Source organism: Felis catus, chromosome B2 (assembly GCF_018350175.1).
Source record: "Felis catus isolate Fca126 chromosome B2, F.catus_Fca126_mat1.0, whole genome shotgun sequence".
In the NCBI taxonomy this organism is placed as follows: Eukaryota; Metazoa; Chordata; class Mammalia; order Carnivora; family Felidae; genus Felis; species Felis catus.
The window spans coordinates 3,878,130-3,884,676 of NC_058372.1; the positions used below are offsets into that span (position 1 = coordinate 3,878,130).

At 48.4% G+C, this 6,547-nt stretch overlaps 1 long non-coding RNA gene across 2 annotated transcripts; it reads left to right on the forward strand.

The window, feature by feature from the left end:
* Positions 1 to 2,813: 2,813 nt before the first annotated feature.
* LOC102899672 lies at positions 2,814 to 5,731 on the forward strand. 2 transcript variants are annotated; one of them, XR_006597475.1, is made up of 4 exons: positions 2,814 to 2,939; positions 3,322 to 4,346; positions 4,444 to 4,554; positions 5,589 to 5,731. It is a non-coding gene; the product is annotated as an uncharacterized LOC102899672 (long non-coding RNA). The 2 variants fall into 2 exon arrangements; XR_440238.4 differs by lacking the exon at positions 2,814 to 2,939 and having other exon boundaries at positions 3,073 to 4,346.
* Positions 5,732 to 6,547: the final 816 nt, after the last annotated feature.

The window sequence follows — 6,547 nt, forward strand, 5'->3', positions numbered from 1 at the left end:
TTAAACAAATAAAACTAAAAACGGCAACCCTTCATGATGAGATTCCACCTCCGAGACCACGTGGATGTGAAGATCCGGAGAACAGGATTGTCCCCGATTCACTCCCTCACTCTCCCCACCAAGCACACACGTACGGGGCTTTTATACAGATTAAGGCTCCTGCTAAGTCGCTGAACAACTGGGGTGGAAGGATTACACTAGCTGAATCCTGGGTGAGGTCACAGTGAGAAGTCCAATCTCTAACCATGCCACATCAGCCTTCCCTGCTGATGGTGTGTTTATGAGGCCCCGACCTTCGGGGAGGGGGAGGAGGTGTCTTTTGTTGGCAGGACTATTTACTTTCCCCAACGGAGGAGAGAGCTCTGATTCAGAAATACACAAGGAAATCAGTACAATAAAAGAAAAGCCCAGAAACGGTGCCACGCACAGCACACAGTAGAAGTAATACTAAAAGTTGGTGGAGAGAGACTGAGAACTCAGGCTGAGTAATTGCCTTTCATATAGAACCAAAAGAGAATTACAGTTCTACTCCTCACAAAAAGTTCCAGATCCAATAAAGATACAGATTAGAAAAGAAAATCTTTGAAATTTTTAGTAGAAAATAAGAATACTTATGACCGCAGGGGAAGGGCAGAGTTTCTTAAATCAGACACAAAACCAAAAAATGATTAAGGGATATGGTATTCAATTTGAACAATCCAAAATTAACATTTTCTATAGGACAAGATCCATTCTAATCACAATTAAGGGACAAACAATATACTCATAGAAACTATTTGTTACCTCACTAAGAATTAGAACCCAAAATTCATAAAAACCTCTTAAAAATTAGCCAGGTAAGAAAAACAACCCAAAAGAATACTGGACAAAGATATACCAACAGACAACTGGCAGAAGAGGAAACTACAAAATGACAGGTAATTTGCAAAAAGCAAGTAAATGCAAATTAAAACAACAGTGAGATATCATTTCACACCCTCAAAGGCAGGAATGTGGGGAAAAAAGGCATGGCAACTTGGCAGTCCGGAGTCCAGTTGAAAGTGTGCATCCCCTAACACCCAACAATTTTCCTTCTTGGTATACGCCCTGGAAAAATTCTTGTACATATGCACAGAGATGTGTACTAGAATGTAAGCTGTGGCCCCGTTTGCAAAAGACGAAGAAATATAAGACACTGGAAGATAAGACCTTGGAGAGAGACGTGGGTGGCTACAGGGGCTGAACATATGAAAAGGAGGCAAAGCATGTCAATGGGGAAAGAACAGATAGTCTGTAGGTGGTGCTGGGAAAACTCACTGAATGACAAAAATAAACTGGATCCCAACCCTCCATCGCCTACAAAGGTGGGATCCAGTTGAATTAAATTAAATGCCGAAGAGTGTAGGGTAAACTCTGAGGTTTGAAATAAACAGTAAACAAACAAACACATGAATACTTGAAGGAAATTCCACTGGCATTGATCAGAATTAAATTAATACTTTTGATTACGTTAAACTTCAGGCTTCCAGTTCAATTAAGAATCTATGACAAAGTTACCGTGTTTGTGAGAAGATACTTGAAATATCAAAACACAAGAAAAGAGTTAACAGCTAAACTATATCAACATCTGAGAAATCAACAAAAACATGTAACTGACTCAACAGAGAAATCGACAAACGGTATCATCTGGTAGAATACAGATGAAAAAACGGAAATGCTAACAATCATTTAGAGATTTACAACTCCTCAAAATGGACAGGTAACACAATGAGGTGTCATTTTACTCCCTATTTGGCACAAATTATAAAGCTAGATAGAAGCAAGCGCTGATGGCTTCAGGGGACGTAAGAACTCTCCCGCTGGTGCAGGACTCTAGATGCTGAAGCCACCAGGAAGAGTATCTGGCAGCACTTAAGAACTTGGAATTTGAGAGTCTGTCACTGGGAGGGTGAAGAACTATGCACACTGCGGAGAAGTACTCTACAGTGTCAGGATTTAGGTAGGTTAGACGCAGCAGCACGGAAGCGTCTTAAAAACATCTTAGAAACACCAGGAGATGCCAGCGTCAGAGCCTGCCCGCTCTCCACCAATATCCCCACTGGGCAAATAAACAGCCTAAACGTTCAGCTACAGAGAACACAGGAATACATACGATTTATTCTTTCAATACAATGGACTCAACTGCTTGTATCTACATAGATAAACAGAATCAATACCCCGCGGGGGAAAGAGCGAGTGACAGAAGGTTAGATGCACGCGGTGGGCGCAGCAAGACAGCATTTAATGCGGTTTTGCCTGTCCTTAAAACTTCATTTAAATCATGTCACGCTGCATCTAATATTTCGTAAAGTCCCTTTTCATATTTTTAATAAAAGCCTGTCACCTGTTATTTCCCTAAACACAATCCGAAGCAAACACAGTCGGATGTTAACTTTTAAAGATCTGGGGGTTGGGTGCGCAGGTAGTTTTGTACTGTTCCGTTGGCAGGCTTTCTCCGGAAAGCCCGGCGGCTGCAGCCCCCCCAGGACAAGGCTAGGAGGGGTCGGTGGTTCCCGGCCCACCCCACCCTGCAGGGGTCTCTTTACTCGCCTCACTTCTTTCCGCTCTGCCCGCCTCAGACCCGGGGTCTCCATCTGCATCCCCTGAAGACTCCCCAGGATCAGCTCCTTTGCGGGAGCGCTCGCCCACTGAAGGAAACAAGGAAAACCGGGAGCGGCCGGGAGATTCCCAGGGCGCCGCGGGGCAGCAGAAGGGGGCGGGGCCGGCGTGATGGGCGGGGCTCCGGCGGCCGGAGGCGGGGCAGGGCTCGGAGGGGCGGACGCTGCGCCGCGGCCGCGGACTCGGAATCCGGTCTCGCGAGGTCTCCCCCGCTCCGGACAGCGGTGGAGTCTGGGCCGAGGAGCGCCGGCGTGGAGGGGCCGGTCCTGCGGGCCGCGCTCGGGCGCCTGCCCGCCCCGCGGGTGGCGTACACGACAGGCTCGAGGGGAAGGGGTGATGGCGGGTGGGACCTTGAACTCCCCAGAACAGGCCTCAGGAGAGAAGGGGGTGCTCCACCATCCCTGTGGCTCCTGGGGTGGGGGGACCTGGGTAAGACCAAAGAAATGATCCCTCCGGGGGAGAGGCCCCTTCAGTGTCTCTATAGGAGCTCAAGATGTCAACCCTGGGCCTGGGCTCCCCGGGCTCACATCCCTTTGTGATTTGCCCGGGGCAGGCCGGCTTAGGTGTGTCGGGAAAAAGCTCTCCAGATCACACCGTGGGCTGCAGGCGTTGAGAACCACCGATCTGGGCCGAGTCCCCCACAGTAGTGAATGTTTTTCTTTGTCGTCTCTACAACTGAATTAGGACTTTTTCTGGAGTGATGGAGGCCCAGAGAAGGGGTTGAATTACCCAGGGTCCCGCAAAGATTACATGATGGCGGTCCAAGAATTCATCTTTAGCAGGTCAATAGGAAAGTGCTTTGCAATTGTTAAATTAACAGAAAAACCCAATCTGTTGTGTTACATAGCTGGTGTTCTGTACCTGAGCACTTCTCACAACAGCCTGGGATTATGGCCCCGTATTACTCTCCAGGAAAGGGAGACCCAGAAAGGTGGCCTCACGTATCCTCTTGTAAATAAAACCAGACATAGATCTGTCCCATAGAGGGTGGAATTTTCTATTTTTAAACTTCACTTGATATATTTTATGGACCCCGGGTGTCCAGTAAACTACAGCAGGCATTTAGGATTGGCACCAAGATGTCAAAGAAAAATCAGTCCCGTCCTCAGATTGGAGAAAAGAGACACAGGCTGAGACGCAAGGCAGGTGGGAAGGAGAGCTGATGAGGGGGCAAAAGGGAAACGAAGGCAGAGCACAAGCTAACGCCCTACACCGCCTCCTCTGGAGTGGGGTCTGTGTGACATTCCTCAGGCGCCCCGGATGCCCAAAAACAAAGGGAAGGGAAAAACAAATGGTTAACTGCTAGAGCTCACAGTCACGCGGGACACGGGACATGACTCTTCATCAGTTTGCAACTGTCTTAGTAATTTACAAGAAAAACGCCATCCCCAGAAACCTGTAGACTCACTTCCCTGGGACCCCCACCTCCATGGGAAAGAAAATCTTAGGTAATCAGTCACTCCTCACAATCCTAGGGCAGCTCTTTTCTGTCCCCAGGTCCTGTCCCTGTGCTATAATAAAATAATCTTTTTGCACCAAAAACGTCTCAAGAATTCTTTCTTGGCCATTGTCTCCGGAACCCCCGCCTCCAGACATGCCGGAATGAGTTCTGAGGGCTGAGAGCCCTGCCTGTGCACTGCAGTGAAGAGACGCCTGACTCCTAGATTAGCACGCGAGGGACCCTTTTCACTTGTCCAGAGACGCTCAGGGTAAATTCAAGCAGCCTGATTCTCTTGACCGCATGCTCGTTAACAGGCTCATCAAACACCTTCCTAAACAACACTTTCTTGTCTCCCTTACTCCCAGGAAGAAGGGAATTGGGATGAAAGGTCTTTGGAGTTTCCCGCTTGTCTACGTCCAGCTGCCTGATGAGTCTTTCCTTCCCTGGGAGTCGGGAGAAGCAGGCTGGCCATACAGGTGGGCATGAGGTGCGGGGCTAAGAGAGGTGGGGGGTGAGGATCAGGTGACACAGAGGCCCAGGGCCCGAGGCTGTCTGTGGGCAGAGAGAGTGCAATTACTGATGTGGAGAGTTCTAATAGACCTGGTCTCCAGGGAGAAGCTAGGCCTGAATCTGCCACACGCCAAGGACTCAGGGTGTCTGAATCTCCCTCCCTCCCTCGCTTAGTTTCAATGTTGACACTTTTTTGTTGTTGTTGAGAGAGAGACAGAGTGTGAGTGGGGGAGAGGCAGAGAAAGAGGGAGACACAGAATCTGTAGCAGGTTCCAGGCTCTGAGCTGTCAGCAGAGAGCTTGACACGGGGCTCGAACCCAGGAACCCTGAGATCATGACCTGAGCTGAAGTCGGACGCTTAGCCGATGGAGCCACCCAGGCGCCCCTAGTTGCTGAGACTTTAAGCCACAAGTTTCTTATGATAGATTGCAAAATTTGCCCCAAATGTATCTCATCCCACGTGTTTGTCTGCTTTTGCATTCATAACGTTGAAGCTTCTCCCGTCAAGAAGTGGAATGTATTTGTCTCTCCCTTGGATCTGGGCTTGGCCAAGTGATTTCACAAATGTCACCGAAGCAGATGCTTGAAAAGAGCCAGGTGCATTGCAACCTGGTCCCCTCTTGGTTCTCTCATAACCTGAGCAACCACGTGAAAGAGGCTGAGCTTATCTGCCAAGAGGAGGAGGGACTCCAGGCAATAGCCTGCCAACCTCCGGACTCATGGGTGAGCCCATCCCGGACCAGGCAGGGCCCGCTGACTCTCCAGGTGTTAAAGAGACAGGAGAAGGCAGGACCGGGTTCAGCCACCTGCAGCCCTGGCTACAAGAACCTCCAGCCCGTGGAGGTTAAGTGTATTGTAAGTGTAATCGTTGGTAGCAGTTTTAAGCAACCAAATCTGGGGGTGGCTGGAGGCAGAAATTGACACGCATTCAGTGAATGGCCTTGACTTAGTCTTTTACAGCCATGACAGCCCACGGGTCCTTCGTGTCATCTCTTTCCAGGTACAAAAGCGCAGCGTGAGTCTGGTTTGTGCAGTGCAAACAAGGAAGAGGGTTCTCACCTGGAACCCAATCAGCCCAGCTTCTTGATCTTGGATTTCTCAGCCTCCAGAAGTGTGAAAAATAAATGTTTTCCGTTTAAGTCACCCAGCCTGTGGTATTTTGTTATAGCTGTCTGAGACAGTTATCAGATTTCATTTCCTTGGTGGCTGTGGGGGTATCTTTGTCAAGTTTTTATGTCAATGAGTTTGTAGCTTTCTTTTTTTTTTTTTTTAATCCACTAACTAGAACAGTTTAAATAATATCTGCATGTGGTGACCGTTGTCATCTACCTCAATGTCTAATCTCCCTTACTTCCTTGACGTGAGAATCTCGGAATGTTAGCCGGCCGCCTTGAAGAACGAGGCTATTTCTCAGTTCCCTAGGGGAGGTCTTAGACTAAGTTCTGGCTGAGACAACGCAAGCAGAAAGTTGTACGGTAGGTTTTAGGAAGCTACGTCAAAAATAGCTGTCGCATGCATGCCCTTTACTTCCATGTTCCCTTCTCTGTCCTGCAGCTTGGAATGCAGGGGAGATGGCAGGAGCTCTAGCCGGCTTAGATCCCAGCTGTGGGGGAAGGGCTGCGAACAGGAACCTGGCAAATCTGTGGAGTTTCCAGACCGGCCCCGGACTTTCTGGATTTCCTGGACTTCTACATCTGGACTGTTTTTGTATGGGAGAGACATGAACCTCTTTCAGCCACTATCATTTTGGGTTGTCTAGTCAACAGAACTCAATCTAATCTCCCAATAGCAATGCGTTGCTAGTCCTTTGGGGGGGAAAAAGTAGCCATAAAATCATCTGCTCTTTATCTGTTTTGTTTCCGTGTATTGGGATTCTGTTACTTCCTGAATGCCATTTGCATGTATTAGTCTGTTTCGATTTTCATTCCCCTTCTTGAATCAATTAGGTCATTCGATTTC